Raw genomic sequence first — 27,278 nt, forward strand, 5'->3', positions numbered from 1 at the left:
ATACTTTTTAAAATATTCCACTTTTTTCCTTTAATTTGTCCCATTGAAATGAATGGGAAACTTCAGCAATTCTGCTAAAATTTGCTTGTTTTTGAAACTTAACTACTTCCTCATATTTTCACCTAGAACAACCATTCAAACTTTAAAATGTTCACAAATTATTGGGCTATTCAGGTATGATTCAGCTTTTTCAAATCTTTTACTGTTTTACTTTTATGCCTCTTAAAGTTTTGAGTTGCAAAATTGTGATTTTTCACAAAATACATGTGTTGTTATGGTTGCTATGCTCTTGGCTTCCAGTGTGCCACTGAAGGTTTTGCAATTTTCACTTCATGTCCGAACAACTTCCTGCTACTTGCTCAATTTTCACTCAACTTCCACAAATTATACATCAAAACGTAGGTATTTTTGCTGGCTTTCAGAAAATGTCACCATCATTGTTGTGGGATTTATAGAATTTTTGCAAATCTCCTCAGACTAACACAAGGTCAGAAAACTCTCCATATAAAGTGAATGGAGAGCTTGTTCAAAATCACCGCTGGATTTCTGTAATGAGAGGCATATTCGAATTGTCATATCTCCTTAACGAAGCAAAGTTAAGACATGAGGCTTGTCCCCGAATATCTTCAGACACCCCCGACACTCACAATTCAAGAATTTCTTTCTCACCTATTACCGTTCTGAAATGAGTTGGACTTGTTTGAGGGTAGGAAATTCGTCCTTCGCTCAGATTTCTTCAGATTTCAAACTGTGGAAATGAACCACTTTTTTCTCTCGTCATAACTTTTTGTTGGATTTCCACAGAGACCTGAAAATTTCCATGATTGTTCACCAAAGCCTGCTGTCTCTTACGGTGAAAGAATGATATCGATACTCCAAATAGATTTCGAGTTAGAAAGCGTTGTTTGAGGGCAAGTCAAGGCAGTTTTTGCTTCGCTCTACTCAGTTATGGTGCATTACAAGTCAAATATCTTTAATAATTCATATTTTAATGATAAATTGTAAACACTGGAAGATTCCCCCATCTCTTCTGAACAAAACGGTGTAAGAATGACCGCTCTAGCCCCTACGGTTTGGAAATTATGGTCATTTGTTTGAGGGGAGTCCTCACTATGAGAAATAGGCTGCAATAATCCTGTGCCTCTCTGTGCTGCGTGTGTAAAAAGAGGCACATGTTTTGGCGGGAAAAAGTACACAGGCTCTCTGATTGGTGGATTCAAATTCAGCAGCTCCCAGGCTGACCTAGAAACTTACTTCTCTCTCCCTGTGCATTTTTTTGCTGATTTTTTCATTTAACAAGTATATTTGAGGGACCCTCAGCATGTTCAGCATTTTTTCAGCTGTCCATTTTGCTTTTCCAATTTTTCTGTTTAACTTATTACTATTGTGCTAAATAATACTATTTCTGCAATTTTATAAGATTTGTGCCTAATATAGTATTTCTGCTAAATTACAATATTTCTGCTTTTTATACTATTTGTGCTAAAACATAGTATTTCTACTAAATGTAGTATTTATGCTTAATCATACTATTTCTGCTTTTTATGGGATTTGTGCCTAATATAGTATTTCTGCTTTTTATAGGATTTTTGCTCAAACATAGTATTTCTACTAAATGTAGTGTTTATGCTTAATCATCCTATTTCTGCTTTTTATAGGATTTGTGCTTAATATAGTATTTCTGCTAAATTATAGTATTTCTGCTTTTTATAGTATTTGTGCTAAAACATAGTATTTCTACTAAATGTAGTATTTATGCTTAATCATAGTATTTCTATATATTTCTACCAGGTCCCCAGGCAGCCAATCCTCTGTGAGGACTGAGAAATTCAAATTTTCAAATCAGGGCCTGCACGGCTTCCCAGCCAATCATATATGTGTCCTGAGGCATTCAAATTTGCATATTGGGGCCTTCATGGCTTCTAAGCCAGCCAATCATATCTGAGGGCTGAGGAATTCAAATCCACAAATCAGGGCCTGCACAGCTTCCCAGCCAGCCAATCATGTATGTGGGCTCCACGTATTCAAATTTGCATATTGGGGAATTCGTGGCTTCTAAGTAAACAAGTCATCCATGTCATATATCTCTAAAAATTCATATTTTAATGATAAATTGTCAACACTTGAAGATTCCCCCATCTCTTCTGAACAAAACGGTGTAAGAATGACCGCTCTAGCTCCTATGGTTAGGAAATTATGGTCATTTGTTTGAGGGGAATCCTCACTATGTGAAATAAACTGAAAGAAGCAGGTCTATGTCTCTGTGCTGCGTGTGTAAAAAGATGCACCTGTTTTGGCGGGAAAACGTAAACAGCCTCTCTGATTGGTGGATTCAAATTCAGCAGCTCCCAGGCTGACCTAGAAACTTAGTCCTCTCTCCCTGTGTGTGTGTGTGTGTGTGTGTGTGTGTGTGTGTGTGTGTGTGTGTGTGTGTGTGTGTGTGTTTAGTGGGAGAGAGAGGACCCTGCCCTTATTTGACAGCATGTCATTGTAGGATTTAAATTGAACATAGTTAAACTGGTTGACTGGATTAGAGCCTGTGTTTGTGTGTCCCTCTGTGCATTTGTGTTTCAATAAGTTATTACTATTCTGCTAAATCATAGTATTTCTGGTACTTTTCGGTACTTGTGCTAAATACAGTATTTCTGCTAAATCATACCATTTCTGCTTTTTATAGGATTTGTGCTTAATATAGTATTTCTGCTAAATTATAGTATTTCTGCCAAATTATAATATTTGTGCTAAAACATAGTCTCAATTTAAAATTACAATATTCATAGTTCATCACAGTGTCTCTGGTAAATCACAATATTTCTGCTCTGTTGTACTATTTTTCTAAATCATAGTGTTTCTGTAATGTTTAAGTATTTTTGGCTAAATATATTCTTTCTGTTATCTTATACTATTTCTCCTAAATTCTTGTATTTTTGAGAAGTTATCATGTTTCTGGTAAGTTACAATATTTCTGCTAAATTCTGCTATGCTATTGTATCTCTGCCAAGTATTATGTTTCCTCTAAGATATTGCAGTTCTGCTAAGTTATTCCATTTTAGCAAACTTCTTTTGCTTCTGCAAAGTTTTTACAATTTCTGCAACTTTTCAGCTTTTTCAGCTACTTTTTGCATACAGCTTCAGCTTTAAGCATCCACACTGCATTTTCGCAGGAAATGCAAATTTTTCTAGTTATTATTCTAGTTGCTTCCGTACACTTTTCGCCGTTAAACTACTTCCACAATTTTCAGCCGATTTTCACCGTTCAAATTTTAAACTATTCTGCTATTTTTGCTAATTCCTGCTATGACTTTTGGTATTTTTAACTATTATACTTTTTAAAATATTAAGCTTTTTTCCTTTAATTTGTCCCATTGAAATGAATGGGAAACTTCTGCAATTCTGCTAAATTTTGCTTGTTTTTGAAACTTAACTACTTCCTCATACTTTCACCTAGAACAACCATTCAAATTTTAAAATGTTCACAAATTATTGGGCTATTCAGTTATGATTCAGCTTTTTCAAATGTTTTACTGTTTTACTTTTATGCCTCTTAAAGTTTTGAGTTGCAAAATTGTGATTTTTCACAAAATACATGCGTTGTTATGGTTGCTATGCTCTTGGCTTCCAGTGTGTCACTGAAGGTTTTGCAGTCTTCTCTTCATGTCCGAACAACTGTTTGCTACTTGCTCAATTTTCACTCAACTTCCACAAATTATACATCAAAACGTAGGTATTTTTGCTGGCTTTCAGGAAATGTCACTATCATTGTTGTGGGATTTATAGAATTTTCGCAAATCTCCTCAGACCAACACAATGTCAGAAAACTCTCCATATAAAGTCAATGGAGAGCTTGTTCAAAATCACCGCTGGATTTCTGTAATGAGAGGCATATTCGAATCGTCATATCTCCTTAACGAAGCAAAGTTAAGACATGAGGCTTGTCCCCGAATATCTTCAGACACCCCTGACGCTCACAATTCAAGAATTTCTTTCTCACCTATTACCGTTCTGAAATGAGTTGGACTTGTTTGAGGGTAGGAAATTCGTCCTTTGCTCAGATTTCTTCAGATTTCAAACTGTGGAAATGAACCACTTTTTTCTCTCGTCATAACTTTTTGTTGGATTTCCACAGAGACCTGAAAATTTCCATGATTGTTCACCAAAGCCTGCTGTCTCTTACGGTGAAAGAATGATGTCGATACTCCAAATAGATTTAGAGTTAGAAAGCGTTGTTTGAGGGCAAGTCAAGGCAGTTTTTGCTTCGCTCTACTCAGTTATGGTGCATTAGAAGTCAAATATCTTTAATAATTCATATTTTAATGATAAATTGTAAACACTGGAAGATTCCCCCATCTCTTCTGAACAAAACGGTGTAAGAATGACCGCTCTAGCCCCTACGGTTTGGAAATTATGGTCATTTGTTTGAGGGGAGTCCTCACTATGAGAAATAGGCTGCAATAATCCTGTGCCTCTCTGTGCTGCGTGTGTAAAAAGAGGCACATGTTTTGGCGGGAAAAAGTACACAGGCTCTCTGATTGGTGGATTCAAATTCAGCAGCTCCCAGGCTGACCTAGAAACTTACTTCTCTCTCCCTGTGCATTTTTTTGCTGATTTTTTCATTTAACAAGTATATTTGAGGGACCCTCAGCATGTTCAGCATTTTTTCAGCTGTCCATTTTGCTTTTCCAATTTTTCTGTTTAACTTATTACTATTGTGCTAAATAATACTATTTCTGCTTTTAATAGGATTTGTGCTTAATATAGTATTTCTGCTTTTTATAGAATTTGTGCTTAATATAGTATTTCTGCTTTTTATATGTTTTGTGCTTAATATGGTATTTCTGCTAAATTATAGTATTTCTGCTTTTTATAGGATTTGTGCTAAAACATAGTATTTCTACTAAATGTAGTATTTATGCTTAATCATACTATTTCTGCTTTTTATAGAATTTGTGCTTAATATAGTATTTCTGCTTTTTATAGGATTTGTGCTTAATATAGTATTTCTGCTAAATTATAGTATTTCTGCTTTTTATAGTATTTGTGCTAAAACATAGTATTTCTACTAAATGTAGTATTTATGCTTAATCATAGTATTTCTATATATTTCTGCCAGGTCCCCAGGCAGCCAATCCTCTGTGAGGACTGAGAAATTCAAATTTTCAAATCAGGGCCTGCACGGCTTCCCAGCCAATCATATATGTGTCCTGAGGCATTCAAATTTACATATTGGGGCCTTCATGGCTTCTAAGCCAGCCAATCATATCTGAGGGCTGAGGAATTCAAATCCACAAATCAGGGCCTGCACAGCTTCCCAGCCAGCCAATCATGTATGTGGGCTCCAGGTATTCAAATTTGCATATTGGGGAATTCGTGGCTTCTAAGTCAACAAGTCATCCATGTCATATATCTCTAAAAATTCATATTTTAATGATAAATTGTCAACACTTGAAGATTCCCCCATCTCTTCTGAACAAAACGGTGTAAGAATGACCGCTCTAGCCCCTATGGTTAGGAAATTATGGTCATTTGTTTGAGGGGAATCCTCACTATGTGAAATAAACTGAAAGAAGCAGGTCTATGTCTCTGTGCTGCGTGTGTAAAAAGATGCACCTGTTTTGGCGGGAAAACGTAAACAGCCTCTCTGATTGGTGGATTCAAATTCAGCAGCTCCCAGGCTGACCTAGAAACTTAGTCCTCTCTCCCTGTGTGTGTGTGTGTGTGTGTGTGTGTGTGTGTGTGTGTGTGTGTGTGTGTGTGTGTGTGTTTAGTGGGAGAGAGAGGACCCTGCCCTTATTTGGCAGCATGTCATTGTAGGATTTAAATTGAATATAGTTAGACTGGTTGACTGAATTGGATCTTGTGTGTGTGTCTCTCTGTGCATGTGTGTTTCCTCATGTGTACATATTTGTAATTGTGTGGCTGTCATAAATTTTTTTTCAGATTTTTGTCATTTAACAAGTATATTTGAGGGACCCTCAGCATGTTCAGCATTTTTTCAGCTGTCCATTTTGCTTTTCCAATTTTTCTGTTTAACTTATTACTATTGTGCTAAATCATACTATTTCTGCTATTTTATAAGATTTGTGCTTAATATACTATTTCTGCTTTTATAGGATTTGTGCTTAATATAGTATTTCTGCTTTTTATAAGATTTGTGCTTAATATAGTATTTCTGCTAAATGTAGTATTTATGCTTAATCATATTATTTCTGCTTTTCATAGGATTTGTGCTTAATATAGTATTTCTGCTAAATTTAGTATTTCTGATTAATTATAGTTTTTCTACTAAATCATAGTACAGTATTTCTGCTTTTTATGGGATTTGTGCTAAAACAAAGTATTTCTACTAAATGTAGTATTTATGCTTAATCATACCATTTCTGCTTTTTATAGGATTTGTGCTTAATATAGTATTTCTGCTAAATTATAGTATTTCTGCCAAATTATAATATTTGTGCTAAAACATAGTCTTAATTTAAAATTACAATATTCATAGTTCATCACAGTGTCTCTGGTAAATCACAATATTTCTGCTCTGTTGTACTATTTTTCTAAATCATAGTGTTTCTGTAATGTTTAAGTATTTTTGGCTAAATATATTCTTTCTGTTATCTTATACTATTTCTCCTAAATTCTTGTATTTTTGAGAAGTTATCATGTTTCTGGTAAGTTACAATATTTCTGCTAAATTCTGCTATGCTATTGTATCTCTGCCAAGTATTATGTTTCCTCTAAGATATTGCAGTTCTGCTAAGTTATTCCATTTTAGCAAACTTCTTTTGCTTCTGCAAAGTTTTTACAATTTCTGCAACTTTTCAGCTTTTTCAGCTACTTTTTGCATACAGCTTCAGCTTTAAGCATCCACACTGCATTTTCGCAGGAAATGCAAATTTTTCTAGTTATTATTCTAGTTGCTTCCGTACACTTTTCGCCGTTAAACTACTTCCACAATTTTCAGCCGATTTTCACCGTTCAAATTTTAAACTATTCTGCTATTTTTGCTAATTCCTGCTATGACTTTTGGTATTTTTAACTATTATACTTTTTAAAATATTAAGCTTTTTTCCTTTAATTTGTCCCATTGAAATGAATGGGAAACTTCTGCAATTCTGCTAAATTTTGCTTGTTTTTGAAACTTAACTACTTCCTCATACTTTCACCTAGAACAACCATTCAAATTTTAAAATGTTCACAAATTATTGGGCTATTCAGTTATGATTCAGCTTTTTCAAATGTTTTACTGTTTTACTTTTATGCCTCTTAAAGTTTTGAGTTGCAAAATTGTGATTTTTCACAAAATACATGCGTTGTTATGGTTGCTATGCTCTTGGCTTCCAGTGTGTCACTGAAGGTTTTGCAGTCTTCTCTTCATGTCCGAACAACTGTTTGCTACTTGCTCAATTTTCACTCAACTTCCACAAATTATACATCAAAACGTAGGTATTTTTGCTGGCTTTCAGGAAATGTCACTATCATTGTTGTGGGATTTATAGAATTTTCGCAAATCTCCTCAGACCAACACAATGTCAGAAAACTCTCCATATAAAGTCAATGGAGAGCTTGTTCAAAATCACCGCTGGATTTCTGTAATGAGAGGCATATTCGAATCGTCATATCTCCTTAACGAAGCAAAGTTAAGACATGAGGCTTGTCCCCGAATATCTTCAGACACCCCTGACGCTCACAATTCAAGAATTTCTTTCTCACCTATTACCGTTCTGAAATGAGTTGGACTTGTTTGAGGGTAGGAAATTCGTCCTTTGCTCAGATTTCTTCAGATTTCAAACTGTGGAAATGAACCACTTTTTTCTCTCGTCATAACTTTTTGTTGGATTTCCACAGAGACCTGAAAATTTCCATGATTGTTCACCAAAGCCTGCTGTCTCTTACGGTGAAAGAATGATGTCGATACTCCAAATAGATTTAGAGTTAGAAAGCGTTGTTTGAGGGCAAGTCAAGGCAGTTTTTGCTTCGCTCTACTCAGTTATGGTGCATTAGAAGTCAAATATCTTTAATAATTCATATTTTAATGATAAATTGTAAACACTGGAAGATTCCCCCATCTCTTCTGAACAAAACGGTGTAAGAATGACCGCTCTAGCCCCTACGGTTTGGAAATTATGGTCATTTGTTTGAGGGGAGTCCTCACTATGAGAAATAGGCTGCAATAATCCTGTGCCTCTCTGTGCTGCGTGTGTAAAAAGAGGCACATGTTTTGGCGGGAAAAAGTACACAGGCTCTCTGATTGGTGGATTCAAATTCAGCAGCTCCCAGGCTGACCTAGAAACTTACTTCTCTCTCCCTGTGCATTTTTTTGCTGATTTTTTCATTTAACAAGTATATTTGAGGGACCCTCAGCATGTTCAGCATTTTTTCAGCTGTCCATTTTGCTTTTCCAATTTTTCTGTTTAACTTATTACTATTGTGCTAAATAATACTATTTCTGCTTTTAATAGGATTTGTGCTTAATATAGTATTTCTGCTTTTTATAGAATTTGTGCTTAATATAGTATTTCTGCTTTTTATATGTTTTGTGCTTAATATGGTATTTCTGCTAAATTATAGTATTTCTGCTTTTTATAGGATTTGTGCTAAAACATAGTATTTCTACTAAATGTAGTATTTATGCTTAATCATACTATTTCTGCTTTTTATAGAATTTGTGCTTAATATAGTATTTCTGCTTTTTATAGGATTTGTGCTTAATATAGTATTTCTGCTAAATTATAGTATTTCTGCTTTTTATAGTATTTGTGCTAAAACATAGTATTTCTACTAAATGTAGTATTTATGCTTAATCATAGTATTTCTATATATTTCTGCCAGGTCCCCAGGCAGCCAATCCTCTGTGAGGACTGAGAAATTCAAATTTTCAAATCAGGGCCTGCACGGCTTCCCAGCCAATCATATATGTGTCCTGAGGCATTCAAATTTGCATATTGGGGCCTTCATGGCTTCTAAGCCAGCCAATCATATCTGAGGGCTGAGGAATTCAAATCCACAAATCAGGGCCTGCACAGCTTCCCAGCCAGCCAATCATGTATGTGGGCTCCAGGTATTCAAATTTGCATATTGGGGAATTCGTGGCTTCTAAGTCAACAAGTCATCCATGTCATATATCTCTAAAAATTCATATTTTAATGATAAATTGTCAACACTTGAAGATTCCCCCATCTCTTCTGAACAAAACGGTGTAAGAATGACCGCTCTAGCCCCTATGGTTAGGAAATTATGGTCATTTGTTTGAGGGGAATCCTCACTATGTGAAATAAACTGAAAGAAGCAGGTCTATGTCTCTGTGCTGCGTGTGTAAAAAGATGCACCTGTTTTGGCGGGAAAACGTAAACAGCCTCTCTGATTGGTGGATTCAAATTCAGCAGCTCCCAGGCTGACCTAGAAACTTAGTCCTCTCTCCCTGTGTGTGTGTGTGTGTGTGTGTGTGTGTGTGTGTGTGTGTGTGTGTGTGTGTGTGTGTTTAGTGGGAGAGAGAGGACCCTGCCCTTATTTGGCAGCATGTCATTGTAGGATTTAAATTGAATATAGTTAGACTGGTTGACTGAATTGGATCTTGTGTGTGTGTCTCTCTGTGCATGTGTGTTTCCTCATGTGTACATATTTGTAATTGTGTGGCTGTCATAAATTTTTTTTCAGATTTTTGTCATTTAACAAGTATATTTGAGGGACCCTCAGCATGTTCAGCATTTTTTCAGCTGTCCATTTTGCTTTTCCAATTTTTCTGTTTAACTTATTACTATTGTGCTAAATCATACTATTTCTGCTATTTTATAAGATTTGTGCTTAATATACTATTTCTGCTTTTATAGGATTTGTGCTTAATATAGTATTTCTGCTTTTTATAAGATTTGTGCTTAATATAGTATTTCTGCTAAATGTAGTATTTATGCTTAATCATATTATTTCTGCTTTTCATAGGATTTGTGCTTAATATAGTATTTCTGCTAAATTTAGTATTTCTGATTAATTAGTTTTTCTACTAAATCATAGTACAGTATTTCTGCTTTTTATGGGATTTGTGCTAAAACAAAGTATTTCTACTAAATGTAGTATTTATGCTTAATCATACCATTTCTGCTTTTTATAGGATTTGTGCTTAATATAGTATTTCTGCTAAATTATAGTATTTCTGCCAAATTATAATATTTGTGCTAAAACATAGTCTTAATTTAAAATTACAATATTCATAGTTCATCACAGTGTCTCTGGTAAATCACAATATTTCTGCTCTGTTGTACTATTTTTCTAAATCATAGTGTTTCTGTAATGTTTAAGTATTTTTGGCTAAATATATTCTTTCTGTTATCTTATACTATTTCTCCTAAATTCTTGTATTTTTGAGAAGTTATCATGTTTCTGGTAAGTTACAATATTTCTGCTAAATTCTGCTATGCTATTGTATCTCTGCCAAGTATTATGTTTCCTCTAAGATATTGCAGTTCTGCTAAGTTATTCCATTTTAGCAAACTTCTTTTGCTTCTGCAAAGTTTTTACAATTTCTGCAACTTTTCAGCTTTTTCAGCTACTTTTTGCATACAGCTTCAGCTTTAAAGCATCCACACTGCATTTTCGCAGGAAATGCAAATTTTTCTAGTTCTTTATACTTTATTCTAGTTGCTTCCGTACACTTTTCGCCGTTAAACTACTTCCACAATTTTCAGCCGATTTTCACCGTTCAAATTTTAAACTATTCTGCTATTTTTGCTAATTCCTGCTATGACTTTTGCTATTTTTAACTATTATACTTTTTAAAATATTAAGCTTTTTTCCTTTAATTTGTCCCATTGAAATGAATGGGAAACTTCTGCAATTCTGCTAAATTTTGCTTGTTTTTGAAACTTAACTACTTCCTCATACTTTCACCTAGAACAACCATTCAAATTTTAAAATGTTCACAAATTATTGGGCTATTCAGGTATGATTCAGCTTTTTCAAATGTTTTACTGTTTTACTTTTATGCCTCTTAAAGTTTTGAGTTGCAAAATTGTGATTTTTCACAAAATACATGCGTTGTTATGGTTGCTATGCTCTTGGCTTCCAGTGTGCCACTGAAGCTTTTGCAGTCTTCTCTTCATGTCCAAACAACTGTTTGCTACTTGCTCAATTTTCACTCAACTTCCACAAATTATATATCAAAACGTAGGTATTTTTGCTGGCTTTCAGAAAATGTCACTATCATTGTTGTGGGATTTATAGAATTTTTGCAAATCTCCTCAGACCAACACAATGTCAGAAAACTCTCCATATAAAGTGAATGGAGAGCTTGTTCAAAATCATCGCTGCATTTCTGTAATGAGAGGCATATTCGAATCGTCATATCTCCTTAATGAAGCAAAGTTAAGACATGAGGCTTGTCCCCGTATATCTTCAGACACTCCTGACGCTCACAATTCAAAAATTTCTTTCTCAACTATTACCGTTCTGAAATGAGTTGGACTTGTTTGAGGGTAGGAAATTTGTCCTTCGCTCAGATTTCTTCAGATTTAAAACTGTGGAAATGAACCACTTTTTTCTCTCGTCATAACTTTTTGTTGGATTTCCACAGAGACCTGAAAATTTCTATGACTGTTCACCAAAGCCTGCTGTCTCTTACGGTGAAAGAATGATATCGATACTCCAAATAGATTTCGAGTTACAAAGCGTTGTTTGAGGGCAAGTCAAGGCAGTTTTTGCTTCGCTCTGCTCAGTTATGGTGCATTAGAAGTCTAATATCTTTAATAATTCATATTTTAATGATAAATTGTAAACACTGGAAGATTCCCCCATCTCTTCTGAACAAAACGGTGTAAGAATGACCGCTCTAGCCCCTACGGTTTGGAAATTATGGTCATTTGTTTGAGGGGAGTCCTCACTATGAGAAATAGGCTGCAATAATCCTGTGCCTCTCTGTGCTGCGTGTGTAAAAAGAGGCACATGTTTTGGCGGGAAAAAGTACACAGGCTCTCTGATTGGTGGATTCAAATTCAGCAGCTCCCAGGCTGACCTAGAAACTTACTTCTTTCTCCCTGTGCATTTTTTTGCTGATTTTTTCATTTAACAAGTATATTTGAGGGACCCTCAGCATGTTCAGCATTTTTTCAGCTGTCCATTTTGCTTTTCCAATTTTTCTGTTTAACTTATTACTATTGTGCTAAATCATACTATTTCTGCTATTTTATAAGATTTGTGCCTAATATAGTATTTCTGCTAAATTACAGTATTTCTGCTTTTTATACTATTTGTGCTAAAACATAGTATTTCTACTAAATGTAGTATTTATGCTTAATCATACTATTTCTGCTTTTTATGGGATTTGTGCCTAATATAGTATTTCTGCTTTTTATAGGATTTTTGCTCAAACATAGTATTTCTACTAAATGTAGTGTTTATGCTTAATCATCCTATTTCTGCTTTTTATGGGATTTGTGCCTAATATAGTATTTCTGCTTTTTATAGAATTTGTGCTTAATATAGTATTTCTGCTTTTTATAGAATTTGTGCTTAATATAGTATTTCTGCTTTTTATAGGATTTGTGCTTAATATAGTATTTCTGCTAAATTATAGTATTTCTGCTTTTTATAGTATTTGTGCTAAAACATAGTATTTCTACTAAATGTAGTATTTATGCTTAATCATACTATTTCTATATATTTCTGCCAGGTCCCCAGGCAGCCAATCCTCTGTGAGGACTTAGACATTCAAATTTTCAAATCAGGGCCTGCACGGTTTCCCAGCCAATCATATATGTGTCCTGAGGCATTCAAATTTGCATATTGGGGACTTCATGGCTTCTAAGCCAGCCAATCATATCTGAGGGCTGAGGAATTCAAATCCACAAATCAGGGCCTGCACGGCTTCCCAGGCAGCCAATCATATATGTGGCCTCAGGCATTCAAATTTGCATATTGGGGGAATTCGTGGCTTCTAAGTCAACAAGTCATCCATGTCGTATATCTCTAAAAATTCACATTTTAATGATAAATTGTTAACACTGGAAGATTCCCCCATCTCTTCTGAACAAAACGGTGTAAGAATGACCGCTCTAGCCCCTACGGTTAGGAAATAATGGTCATTTGTTTGAGGGGAGTCCTCACTATGAGAAATAGGCTGCAATAATCCTGTGCCTCTCTCTGCTGCGTGTGTAAAAAGATGCACCTGTTTTGGCGGGAAAAAGTACACAGGCTCTCTGATTGGTGGATTCAAATTCAGCAGCTCCCAGGCTGACCTAGAAACTTACTTCTCTCTCCCTGTGCATTTTTTTGCTGATTTTTTCATTTAACAAGTATATTTGAGGGACCCTCAGCATGTTCAGCATTTTTTCAGCTGTCCATTTTGCTTTTCCAATTTTTCTGTTTAACTTATTACTATTGTGCTAAATCATACTGTTTCTGCTATTTCATAAGATTTGTGCTTAATATAGTATTTCTGCTTTTAATAGGATTTGTGCTTAATATAGTATTTCTGCTTTTTATAGAATTTGTGCTTAATATAGTATTTCTGCTTTTTATATGATTTGTGCTTAATATGGTATTTCTGCTAAATTATAGGATTTCTGCTTTTTATAGTATTTGTGCTAAAACATAGTATTTCTACTAAATGTAGTATTTATGCTTAATCATAGTATTTCTATATATTTCTGCCAGGTCCCCAGGCAGCCAATCCTCTGTGAGGACTGAGACATTCAAATTTTCAAATCAGGGCCTGCACGGTTTCCCAGCCAATCATATAAGTGTCCTGAGGCATTCAAATTTGCATATTGGGGCCTTCATGGCTTCTAAGCCAGCCAATCATATCTGAGGGCTGAGGAATTCAAATCCACAAATCAGGGCCTGCACGGCTTCCCAGCCAGCCAATCATATATGTGGCCTCAGGCATTCAAATTTGCATATTGGGGAATTCGTGGCTTCTAAGTCAACAAGTCATCCATGTCATATATCTCTAAAAATTCATATTTTAATAATAAATTGTCAACACTTGAAGATTCCCCCATCTCTTCTGAATAAAACCGTGTAAGAATGACCGTTCTAGCCCCTACGGTTAGGAAATTATGGTCATTTGTTTGAGGTGAGTCGTCATTATGAGAAATAGACTGCAATAATCCTGTGTCTCTGTGCTGCGTGTGTAAACAGAAGCACCTGTTTTGGAGGGAAAAAGTGCACAGGCTCACTGATTGGTGGATTCAAATTCAGCAGCTCCCAGGCTGACCTAGAAACTCACTTCTCTATCCCTGTGTGTGTGTGTGTGTGTGTGTGTGTGTGTGTGTGTGTGTGTGAGAGAGAGAGAGAGAGAGAAAGGCTTTTAATGGGATGATCTCATTCTAAGATTCAATTCAATATATTTAGACTGGTTGACTGAATTGGATCTTGTGTGTGTGTCTCTCTGTGCATGTGTGTTTCCTTATGTGTACATATTTGTGATTGTGTGGCTGTTATAGATTTTTTTGCCAATTTTTTTCATTTAACAAGTATATTTGAGGGACCCTCAGCATGTTCAGCATTTTTTCAGCTGTCCATTTTGCTTTTCCAGTTTTTCTGTTTAAGTTATTACTATTGTGCTAAATCATACTATTTCTGCTATTTCATAAGATTTGTGCTTAATATAGTATTTCTGCTTTTTATAGGATTTGTGCTTAATATAGTATTTCTGCTAATTATAGTATTTCTGCTTTTTATAGAATTTGTGCTAAAACATAGTATTTCTACTAAATGTAGTATTTATGCTTAATCATACTATTTCTATATATTTCTGCCAGGTCCCCAGGCAGCCAATCCTCTGTGAGGACTGAGACATTCAAATTTTCAAATCAGGGCCTGCATGGTTTCCCAGCCAATCATATAAGTGTCCTGAGGCATTCAAATGTGCATATTGGGCTCTTCATGGCTTCTAAGCCAGCCAATCATATCTGAGGGCTGAGGAATTCAAATCCACAAATCAGGGCCTGCACAGCTTCCCAGCCAGCCAATCATGTATGTGGGCTCCAGGCATTCAAATTTGCATATTGGGGAATTCGTGGCTTCTAAGTCAACAAGTCATCCATGTCATATATCTCTAAAAATTCATATTTTAATGATAAATTGTCAACACTTGAAGATTCCCCCATCTCTTCTGAACAAAACGGTGTAAGAATGACCCTTCTAGCCCCTACAGTTAGGAAATTATGGTCATTTGTTTGAGGGGAGTCGTCACTATGAGAAATAGACTGCAATAATCCTGTGTCTCTGTGCTGCGTGTGTAAACAGAAGCACCTGTTTTGGCGGGAAAAAGTCCACAGGCTCTCTGATTGGTGGATTCAAATTCAGCAGCTCCCAGGCTGACCTAGAAACTTACTTCTCTCTCCCTGTGTGTTGCGTGTGTGTGTGTGTGTGTGTGTGACAGAGAGAGAGAGAGAGAGAGAGAGAGAGAGAAAAGCTTTTAATGGGATGATCTCATTCTAAGATTCAAATTCAATATATTTAGACTGGTTGACTGAATTGGATCTTGTGTGTGTGTCTCTCTGTGCATGTGTGTTTCCTTATGTGTACATATTTCTGATTGTGTGGCTGTTATGTATTTTTTTTGCTGATTTTTTTCATTTAACAAGTATATTTGAGGGACCCTCAGCATGTTCAGCATTTTTTCAGCTGTCCATTTTTCTTTTCCAATTTTTCTGTTTAACGTATTACTATTGTGCTAAATCATACTATTTCTGCTATTTTATAAGATTTGTGCTTAATATACTATTTCTGCTTTTAATAGGATTTGTGCTTAATATACTATTTCTGCTTTTTATAGGATTTGTGCTTAATATAGTATTTCTGCTTTTAATAGGATTTGTGCTTAATATACTATTTCTGCTTTTTATAGGATTTGTGCTTAATCATACTATGTCTGCTAAATGTAGTATTTATGCTTAATCATACTATTTCTATATATTTCTGCCAGGCAGCCAATCCTCTGTGAGGACTCAGACTCATATCACATATCAGGGCCTGCACGGCTTCCCAAGCAGCCAATCATGTCTGAGGTCTTCCGTTTCCTCTCTCGTCATATCTCAGCGACGGATGTACATAGAGCAATGAAAATCGCAGTCAAAGTACACCAAAGTCCGCTGATTCACCCAGTACAGGGATAATGCTTCTAGTCCACCTAGTGTTTGAGTTACACAACGTTTTGTAACTCCAAAAAACGGCGTTTTTCGCCTCTCACCGCGATCTAATTCTGACTGCTCATCACCCTGTTTTTCCAAATGGCTGCTCTCTTTCCCAGTGGCGCAGTTGGTAATGACACGGGTCTGCAAACCAAAGGTCGCCGGTTCGATTCCACCTTGGTCAACATTTTTTTCCCTACAAATTAATACACTGTCACAGACCAATAATTCATATTCATCATTTATTACAATTCTGCAAACTTTTATGATTTTACCAGCTTTTCTAATATGGACCTCACATTCTTGTTAACACTCCATGGCACAAATACTCTTCCCTTTAGGCTCTGTGTATGTGTGTGTGTGTGTGTATCAATATTTCTCCCATTTTAAAGTATTACTCCTCCATAATTGTATTTCTGTTAAATCAAAGTACTTTTACTATATCTCAGTACTTCTGCTCTATCATAGTATTTCTGCTAAATCATAGTATTTCTGCTACTTTTTGGTACTTGTGCTAAATACAGTATTTCTGCTAAATCATACTATTTCTACTATATTATATTTTTCTTTCTAAATATAGCATTTCTGCTATATAATTGTATTTCTGCTATGTTATAATATTTGTGCTAAACCAGAGTATTTGTGCTGAAACATAGTATTTCTGCCAAATGATAGTATTTCTGTCAAATTATAGTATTTGTGCTAAAACATAGTCTTAATTTAAAATTACAATATTCATAGTTCATCACAGTGTCTCTGGTAAATCACAGTATTTCTGCTCTGTTGTACTATTTTTCTAAATCATAGTGTTTCTGTAATGTTTAAGTATTTTTGGCTAAATATATTCTTTCTGTTATCTTATACTATTTCTCCTAAATTCTTGTATTTTTGAGAAGTTATCATGTTTCTGGTAAGTTACAATATTTCTGCTAAATTCTGCTATGCTATTGTATCTCTGCCAAGTATTATGTTTCCTCTAAGATATTGCAGTTCTGCTAAGTTATTCCATTTTAGCAAACTTCTTTTGCTTCTGCAAAGTTTTTACAATTTCTGCAACTTTTCAGCTTTTTCAGCTACTTTTTGCATACAGCTTCAGCTTTAAGCATCCACACTGCATTTTCGCAGGAAATGCAAATTTTTCTAGTTATATTTTATTTTTCCGTACGTTTTTTGAAAGCCTACTCCTTCAAAACCGTTCAACTTAGAAAAACCATTCAAACATCGTTAGATTCCTATTATTTTGGACAACATTGCTTCTATTTTTCTCATTTTTAACATTTATATTTTTAATTTTATTCAACTTTATTCAACAAAAATTTCCCATGTATTTCAATGGGGAGACCCTTCAAATTCTCATTCAACTTACTCATTTTTAAACTCTTACTACTTCAACATACGTTCACATAGAGCCACCATTCAAACTTTAAAACGAAGACAAGACATTCAACTATTCAACTTGTATTTATCTTTTCAATATCTATTATACTTTTTCTTCAGTTCCAGTTTAAGTTTCATGATGTTTTTTCACCCGTTTCAGAGTTTATAATGGGTGTGTATGGGACGGAATGTTGGGGCTAGAGTGAGGCAGCTCAACTGCTAGAGTGAGAGGAGCAAAAAAATTAATCTTAAAATATTTTTTAAAACTGCTGCTGTGTCCGCAGCGTTTGCTCTACAGGTATGATTTTACCCTCAAAACGTAGCCATGGCTGTCCTCTTTCATCCAATGTGTTTACTATTGTACTAGGTGTTACGGTTCTTTCATAAATGTCACCAATGCACAGCCTCCTCCCTCCAACTCTTCCATAGACTCTAATGTTAAAATGGCTCAGAAGGTTCGTTTGAAAATCAGAAGAGCATGGTGTCTTTCCACTGTCACCACGTCCATATAATAAACTCCACAGGCATGAAAACTGAGAATTCAGTAGACTAGAAGCTGCTGTCGCTCACGGTGAAAGAATTTTGTCAATACGACTTTTACTTTTCATTTGGGAACGATTTGTTTCGGCCTGACTTTTCTGTTCATTTTAAGCAGCAAAAGTGAGGCGCATGTCTGTGTACGTGTGTATGGAGCCATTGGGTGCGGTCACTATAGCAACCAGGCTCACACCTGCCTGCTTAACGAGCTCTGCCTGCCACTGTACCAAGATTCATCTTAAGCACTTCTCTTTCAACTGCTGCTGTGTCCACAGTGTTACAGCCATCATTTTACCCTCAAATTGTCGCCATTATTGTTCTCTTTCCAACACCGTATCTTTCAAAGCTCAGGCATTTAAACTTTTTAAACTGTGTGGATCAAAGTGGAGGGATCACATTTGAGTCATTCAGTGATTCAAAGAATATGACCTTTTAATATTCATTCAGATGTTTTCTGACTCTAAATGTTCTTTTCTCATTTCTTAGGGTTTTCTAATTTACATTTAAAACATTTTCAGTTTTTTTCCAACTCCTTCTTCTGTGTAACCTTCAGCTTTTAGCAGTTCAGCACCTTTGTTTTCAGGTTAAATTCGTTTTTTTTTTTTGTTTTTTTTTAATCTCATTCAATATTTTTAACTCAAAATTCAGCAATTAATTCATTTCAGTGCATACATTCAGATTCAAGCATTCACACTGCAGTTTCTTCAGAAAATGCACTTTCTAGTTCTATTTTATTATTATCTATTCCGTACGTTTTTTGTAATCTATCTCCTTCAAAACCGTTCAACTTAGAAAAACCATTCAAACACCATTAGATTCCTATTCTTTTGGACATGACTGCTTCTACTTTTCTCATTTTTAACATTTATATTTTTAATTTTATTCAACTTTATTCAACAAAAATTTCCCATGTATTTCAATGGGGAGACCCTTCAAATTCTCATTCAACTTACTCATTTTTAAACTCCTACTACTTCCACATACGTTGACATAGAGCCACCATTCAAACTTTAAAACGAAGACAAGACATTCAACTATTCAACTTGTATTTATCTTTTCAATATCTATTATACTTTTTCTTCAGTTCCAGTTTAAGTTTCATGATGTTTTTTCACCCGTTTCAGAGTTTATAATGGGTGTGTATGGGACGGAATGTTGCCGCTAGAGTGAGACAGCTCAACTGCTAGAGTGAGAGGAGCAAAAAAATTAATCTTAAAATCTTTTTTAAAACTGCTGCTGTGTCTGCAGCGTTTGCTCTACAGGTATGATTTTACCCTCAAAACGTAGCCATCGCTGTCCTCTTTCATCCAATGTGTTTACTATTGTACTAGGTGTTATGGTTCTTTCATAAATGTCACCAATGTACAGCCTCCTCCCTCCAACTCTTCCATAGACTCTAATGTTAAAATGGCTCAGAAGGTTCGTTTGAAAATCAGAAGAGCATGGTGTCTTTCCACTGTCACCACGTCCATATAATAAGCTCCACAGGCATGAAAACTGAGAATTAGGTAGACTAGACATTGCTGTCGCTCACGGTGAAAGAATTTTGTCAATACGACTTTTACTTTTCATTTGGGAACGATTTGTTTCGCCCTGACTTTTCTGTTCATTTTAAGCAGCAAAAGTGAGGTGCATGTCTGTGTACGTGTGTATGGAGCCCTTGGGTGCAGTCACTATAGCAACCAGGCTCACACCTGCCTGCTTAACGAGCTCTCTCTCTCACTCTGCCAAGATTCATCTTAAACACTTCTCTTTCAACTGCTGCTGTGTCCACAGTGTTAAAGCCATCATTTTACCCTCAAAACGTCGCCATCGTTGTTCTTTTTCCAACATCTTGTCTTTCAAAGCTCAGAGATGTAAACTTTTTAAACTGTGTGGATCCAAGTGGAGGGATCACATTTTAGTCATTCAGTGATTCAAAGAATATGACCTTTTAATATTCTTTCAGATGTTTTCTGACTCTAAATGTTCTTTTCTCATTTCTTAGGTTTTTCTAATTTACAATTAAAACATTTTCAGCTTTTTTCCAACTTCTTCTTCTGTGTAACCTTCAGCTTTTAGCAGTTCAGCACTGTTGTTTTCAGGTTAAATTCAGGTTGTTGTTGTTGTTTTTTTATCTCATTCAAAATTTTTAACTCAAAATTCAGCAATTAATTCATTTCAGTGCATACATTCAGATTCAAGCATTCACACTGCAGTTTCTTCAGAAAATGCACTTTCTAGTTATTATTATTATTATATTTTATTCTGTATTCCGTACGTTTTTTGTAATCCTATAACTTCAAAACCGTTCAACTTAGAAAAACCATTCAAACACCGTTAGATTCCTATTCTTTTGGACAACACTGCTTCTATTTTTCATATTTTTAACATTTATATTTTTAATTTTATTCAACTTTATTCAACAAAAATTTATAATGTATTTCAATGGGGAGACCCTTCAAATCCTCATTCAACTTACTCATTTTTAAACTCTTACTACTTCCACATACATTGACATAGAGCCACCATTCAAACTTTAAAACGAAGACAAGACATTCAACTATTCAACTTGTATTTATCTTTTCAATATCTATTATACTTTTTCTTCAGTTCCAGTTTAAGTTTCATGATGTTTTTTCACCCGTTTCAGAGTTTATAATGGGTGTGTATGGGACGGAATGTTGGGGCTAGAGTGAGGCAGCTCAACTGCTAGAGTGAGAGGAGCAAAAAAAATAATCTTAAAATCTTTTTTAAAACTGCTGCTGTGTCCGCAGCGTTTGCTCTACAGGTATGATTTTACCCTCAAAACGTAGCCATGGCTGTCCTCTTTCATCCAATGTGTTTACTATTGTCCTAGGTGTTATGGTTCTTTCATAAATGTCACCAATGCACAGCCTCCTCCCTCCAACTCTTCCATAGACTCTAATGTTAAAATGGCTCAGAAGGTTCTTTTGAAAATCAGAAGAGCATGGTGTCTTTCCACTGTCACCACGTCCATATAATAAGCTCCACAGGCATGAAAACTGAGAATTAGGTAGACTAGACATTGCTGTCGCTCACGGTGAAAGAATTTCGTCAATACGACTTGTACTTTTCATATGGGAACGATTTGTTTCGGCCTGACTTTTCTGTTCATTTTAAGCAGCAAAAGTGAGGTGCATGTCTGTGTCCGTGTGTATGGAGCCATTGGGTGCGGTCACTATAGCAACCAGGCTCACACCTACCTGCTTAACGAGCTCTCTCTCTCACTCTGCCAAGATTCATCTGAAACACTTCTCTTTCAACTGCTGCTGTGTCCACAGTGTTAAAGCCATCATTTTACCCTCAAAACGTCGCCATCGTTGTTCTCTTTCCAACATCTTGTCTTTCAAAGCTCAGAGATGTAAACTTTTTAAACTGTGTGGATCCAAGTGGAGGGATCACATTTTAGTCATTCAGTGATTCAAAGAATATGACCTTTTAATATTCTTTCAGATGTTTTCTGACTCTAAATGTTCTTTTCTCATTTCTTAGGTTTTTCTAATTTACAATTAAAACATTTTCAGCTTTTTTCCAACTTCTTCTTCTGTGTAACCTTCAGCTTTTAGCAGTTCAGCACCTTTGTTTTCAGGTTAAATTCGTTTTTTTTTTGTTGTTTTTTTTAAATCTCATTCAATATTTTTAACTCAAAATTCAGCAATTAATTCATTTCAGTCCATACATTCAGATTCAAGCATTCACACTGCAGTTTCTTCAGAAAATGCACTTTCTAGTATTTTATTATTATGGATTCCGTACGTTTTTTGTAATCTATCTCCTTCAAAACCGTTCAACTTAGAAAAACCATTCAAACACCATTAGATTCCTATTCTTTTGGACAACACTGCTTCTATTTTTCTCATTTTTAACATTTATATTTTTAATTTTATTCAACTTTTTTCAACAAAAATTTCCCATGTATTTCAATGGGGAGACCCTTCAAATTCTCATTCAACTTCCTCCTCTTTAAACTGTATCTACTTCCACATACATTGACATAGAGCCACCATTCAAACTTTTAAACGAAGACAAGACATTCAACTATTCAACTTGTATTTATCTTTTCAATATCTATTATACTTTTTCTTCAGTTCCAGTTTAAGTTTCATGATGTTTTTTCACCCGTTTCAGAGTTTATAATGGGTGTGTATGGGACGGAATGTTGGGGCTAGAGTGAGACAGCTCAACTGCTAGAGTGAGAGGAGCAAAAAAATTAATCTTAAAATCTTTTTTAAAACTGCTGCTGTGTCCGCAGCGTTTGCTCTACAGGTATGATTTTACCCTCAAAACGTAGCCATGGCTGTCCTCTTTCATCCAATGTGTTTACTATTGTACTAGGTGTTATGGTTCTTTCGTAAATGTCACCAATGCACAGCCTCCTCCCTCCAACTCTTCCATAGACTCTAATGTTAAAATGGCTCAGAAGGTTCGTTTGAAAATCAGAAGAGCATGGTGTCTTTACACTGTCACCACGTCCATATAATAAACTCCACAGGCATGAAAACTGAGAATTTGGTAGACTAGACATGGCTGTCGCTCACGGTGAAAGAATTTTGTCAGTACGACATGTACTTTTCATTTGGGAACGATTTGTTTCGGCCTGACTTTTCTGTTCATTTTAAGCAGCAAAAGTGAGGCGCATGTCTGTGTACGTGTGTATGGAGCCATTGGGTGCGGTTACTATAGCAACCAGGCTCACACCTGCCTGCTTAACGAGCTCTGCCTGCCACTGTACCAAGATTCATCTTAAGCACTTCTCTTTCAACTGCTGCTGTGTCCACAGTGTTAAAGCCATCATTTTACCCTCAAAACGTCGCCATCGTTGTTCTTTTTCCAACATCTTGTCTTTCAAAGCTCAGAGATGTAAACTTTTTAAACTGTGTGGGTCCAAGTGGAGGGATCACATTTTAGTCATTCAGTGATTAAAAGAATATGACCTTTTAATATTCATTCAGATGTTTTCTGACTCTAAATGTTCTTTTCTCATTTCTTAGGTTTTTCTAATTTACAATTAAAACATTTTCAGCTATTTTCCAACTTCTTCTTCTGTGTAACCTTCAGCTTTTAGCAGTTCAGCACTTTTGTTTTCAGGTTAAATTCGGACTTTTTTTTTTTTTTATCTCATTCAAGATTTTTAACTTAAATTCAGTAATTAATTCATTTCAGTGCATACATTCAGATTCAAGCATTCACACTGCAGTTTCTTCAGAAAATGCACTTTCTAGTTAGTGTGAATGCTTGAAAAGCATTCACAGTATTGTTCTTCTAATCTTTATTATTATTATATTTTATTTTTCCGTACGTTTTTTGAAAGCCTACTCCTTCAAAACCGTTCAACTTAGAAAAACCATTCAAACATCGTTAGATTCCTATTCTTTTGGACAACATTGCTTCTATTTTTCTCATTTTTAACATTTATATTTTTAATTTTATTCAACTTTATTCAACAAAAATTTATAATGTATTTCAATGGGGAGACCCTTCAAATCCTCATTCAACTTACTCATTTTTAAACTCTTACTACTTCCACATACATTGACATAGAGCCACCATTCAAACTTTAAAACGAAGACAAGACATTCAACTATTCAACTTGTATTTATCTTTTCAATATCTATTATACTTTTTCTTCAGTTCCAGTTTAAGTTTCATGATGTTTTTTCACCCGTTTCAAAGTTTATAATGGGTGTGTATGGGACGGAATGTTGGGGCTAGAGTGAGACAGCTCAACTGCTAGAGTGAGAGGAGCAAAAAAATTTATCTTAAAATCTTTTTTAAAACTGCTGCTGTGTCCACAACGTTTGCTCTACAGCCATCATTTTACCCTCAAAACGTAGCCATGGCTGTCCTCTTTCATCCAATGTGTTTACTATTGTCCTAGGTGTTACGGTTCTTTCATAAATGTCACCAATGCACAGCCTCCTCCCTCCAACTCTTCCATAGACTCTAATGTTAAAATGGCTCAGAAGGTTCGTTTGAAAATCAGAAGAGCATGGTGTCTTTCCACTGTCACCACGTCCATATAATAAACTCCACAGGCATGAAAACTGAGAATTCGGTAGACTAGAAGCTGCTGTCGCTCACGGTGAAAGAATTTTGTCAATACGACTTGTACTTTTCATTTCGGAACGATTTGTTTCGGCCTGACTTTTCTGTTCATTTTAAGCAGCAAAAGTGAGGCGCATGTCTGTGTACGTGTGTATGGAGCCATTGGGTGCGGTCACTATAGCAACCAGGCTCACACCTGCCTGCTTAACGAGCTCTGCCTGCCACTGTACCAAGATTCATCTTAAGCACTTCTCTTTCAACTGCTGCTGTGTCCACAGTGTTACAGCCATCATTTTACCCTCAAATTGTCGCCATTATTGTTCTCTTTCCAACACCGTATCTTTCAAAGCTCAGGCATTTAAACTTTTTAAACTGTGTGGATCAAAGTGGAGGGATCACATTTGAGTCATTCAGTGATTCAAAGAATATGACCTTTTAATATTCATTCAGATGTTTTCTGACTCTAAATGTTCTTTTCTCATTTCTTAGGGTTTTCTAATTTACATTTAAAACATTTTCAGTTTTTTTCCAACTCCTTCTTCTGTGTAACCTTCAGCTTTTAGCAGTTCAGCACCTTTGTTTTCAGGTTAAATTCGTTTTTTTTTTTTGTTTTTTTTTAATCTCATTCAATATTTTTAACTCAAAATTCAGCAATTAATTCATTTCAGTGCATACATTCAGATTCAAGCATTCACACTGCAGTTTCTTCAGAAAATGCACTTTCTAGTTAGTGTGAATGCTTGAAAAGCATTCACAGTATTGTTCTTCTAATCTTTATTATTATTAGTGTGAATGCTTGAAAAGCATTCACAGTATTGTTGTTGTAATCTTTATTAGTGTGAATGCTTGAAAAGCAGTTTCTTCAGAAAATGCACTTTCTAGTTGTCCTTTGAGTTCCTTCTCAGGATGGGGACAAGTGCGAGGTCAAACTGTAAAACTTTAAACCAAACTTTGGCTTGTTTCTTCCCAAAAATGCTACTCTACTGGTTTTGGCGCCATACTCAAAATCCCAGGTTGAGAGAAGTCCACCTTTATTTATCTGTAACCTGTATTAACACACTAAAACATAGCAATAATATCATTTTTATTTCTTTTCTTAAAAGCTCCATTCGCTTCATGCCCATTCAACATTAAAGAAACAGAGAAAAAACAGTTTTGCACTTTTTCTCTGTCTTTCTCTGCTCATACACACACTCACAGCCCCCACCTTTTTCTCCGACACAGACACACAAAGCGCGCGGCCGCTCTCATGCACTTCGCAACTTCTCAGACTGCGTCACAGACTGCAGTTTCTCATTCATTTTTTAAAACAATATAAAACAAAACACACTTTTTATTCAATCGTCACACACTCAGCTTCTGTATTAAATCATTCTCACAGGACACGCAGTTATAATCAACGTAAGCAATTTACACAGCCGATTCACACTTTATTTATATACTCAGGCCTGTATCACATGAGAAAAGACAAAGACGCCTTTCCTTTTTTCTTTTTTTGTCTACCACACACACCGTGCGTGCGCTCGCGAGTGTGCCCGCAGCACAGCACAACCCCTCCTTCTCCTAAGAAAAAATGCACACACAGAATTCCCTCTGAGAGAGAAAGAGGGAGAGAAAGGAAAGGAGTTTTCCTCCCTTGGAGAAATTTAACAGACAGTTTCAGGTTTAACAGGATGACAGTTTATAGAACTAATTTACACTTTATTTACACACCCACGTAATTTATATTCTATTTACACACGCGGGCCCGCATAGACATAAGAAAACACCATATGCCAGAACAGCTTATCTTCTTTATTTCACTTCTTCTTCTATACCGGTATTCCTGACTTTTAGACCAATTTAAAAGCTCTAAGCCCAGGCCGCGCCTTGCTGGTCAATACCCCGCGTCGGGAACGCCCTCACCGGCCGCGGTCAGATTTCTAAACACTAATTAATTTATAACTGCTTCCCGTTAGGCAAAACCAGGACCTCCGCCAGCCGCGTGAAATATCCCAGATCACGCTTTTGGCTTTACTTAAAGTTCACAAGTTCCTGACGTTTAAATAGTCACAGCCGAGTCCGACTCTGTCAATCAATCAATGCAGTATAAGGCCATCACTCATAGATTGCCTAGCCTGTTAACCGGGCGTCCCAAGTGCCTGACGGAAGGCAAACTCCGGGCTAAAACCTAACCACGCGTCCGCGATTAGGGGTCAGTGCCACCTGCTGAACGAAAACTGCATTCTTAGGGGCCGCGCCCCTGTCCTAAACAAATTTACTCAATATATTATAAGCATCACTGCGAGGTCTCCGCCCCCAGTTATTAATTACCTGACGCCCGAAACCGCGTTTCTGCTGATCAATAAAACCGAATTCCCTGAACTACCGATTTACTGTCTGGCATTAAACACTTTAAACCGTATTGTCTTAAACACATATAACCTCTTAACTCAAAATTCACCCCCAAAATAAACAGCAATAAATTTAGACAGACCAATATTCCCTGTTTTTAACACTAATTACCCCAAGATCACCACGGACAGAACAGAAGCCCCACTGAGTGAACATTTAATTTATCTTAATTTCCAATTCAGCACCTTTGGACATCAACAGGCGGTGCTTACCTCTCCTATTCCGGGGCCCATCACTCAGTCGACCTCCTGGCTGTCCGTCTGACACCACTAGAACCTCAGCCAAGCTCCATTAGTTTCCTCCTCAAACCGGGTTTCGGCACCAAAATGTCATGGTTCGGATTTTGAGGAAGAGACAAACGACTGAAAAAGTCCATAGTGAGTCAATAAAGTATTTTATTAAAAAACACACAGTGCCATACAGTGTGGGAAGAGCCGGACTTCTTCTTCGTCTGCACAAAGACAGAAAGCTTTTATAGTCATTATGACGTCAGAAGAATTCCAGAAGAATTCTCCTCTCCTTCCTCATGCCCTTCTATGGCTAAGGACAACAACATGTTCCAGATGTTTCCACTCATGTTTCTGGGAACCTAACCAATTTGTGTATACAGTGTGTGTATTTTGTGTAATTGTTGGTCCAGGCCAACAAGAGTTTGGTGTCCTTATCTGACTTGGGCTGCCTGGAGCTACAGCTACGCTGGTGCAGGATAAGAGTATTGTATCTATTGTATCTGTGTTTCATACTGCGTCCTCTTGATCATATTGATGATAAACTGATGATACGTGATGCAGATTAATGAAGTAA

At 36.0% G+C, this 27,278-nt stretch overlaps 3 protein-coding genes across 4 annotated transcripts in view; all 3 read left to right on the plus strand.

Moving 5' to 3' along the window:
- The window catches only part of LOC308403394 (NACHT, LRR and PYD domains-containing protein 12-like), a 1,254,170-nt gene that overhangs the window by 153,999 nt on the left and 1,072,893 nt on the right, over window positions 1–27,278 (plus strand). The window lies entirely within an intron of this gene.
- The window catches only part of LOC308403425 (NACHT, LRR and PYD domains-containing protein 12-like), a 646,283-nt gene that overhangs the window by 147,675 nt on the left and 471,330 nt on the right, over window positions 1–27,278 (plus strand). The window lies entirely within an intron of this gene.
- The window catches only part of LOC308403548 (protein NLRC3-like), a 229,665-nt gene that overhangs the window by 127,216 nt on the left and 75,171 nt on the right, over window positions 1–27,278 (plus strand). The gene's annotated exons all lie outside the window — the stretch shown is intronic.

This window comes from Rhamphochromis sp. 'chilingali' (assembly GCF_963969265.1).
Source record: "Rhamphochromis sp. 'chilingali' genome assembly, chromosome: 1".
NCBI classification, from domain to species: Eukaryota; Metazoa; Chordata; class Actinopteri; order Cichliformes; family Cichlidae; genus Rhamphochromis; species Rhamphochromis sp. 'chilingali'.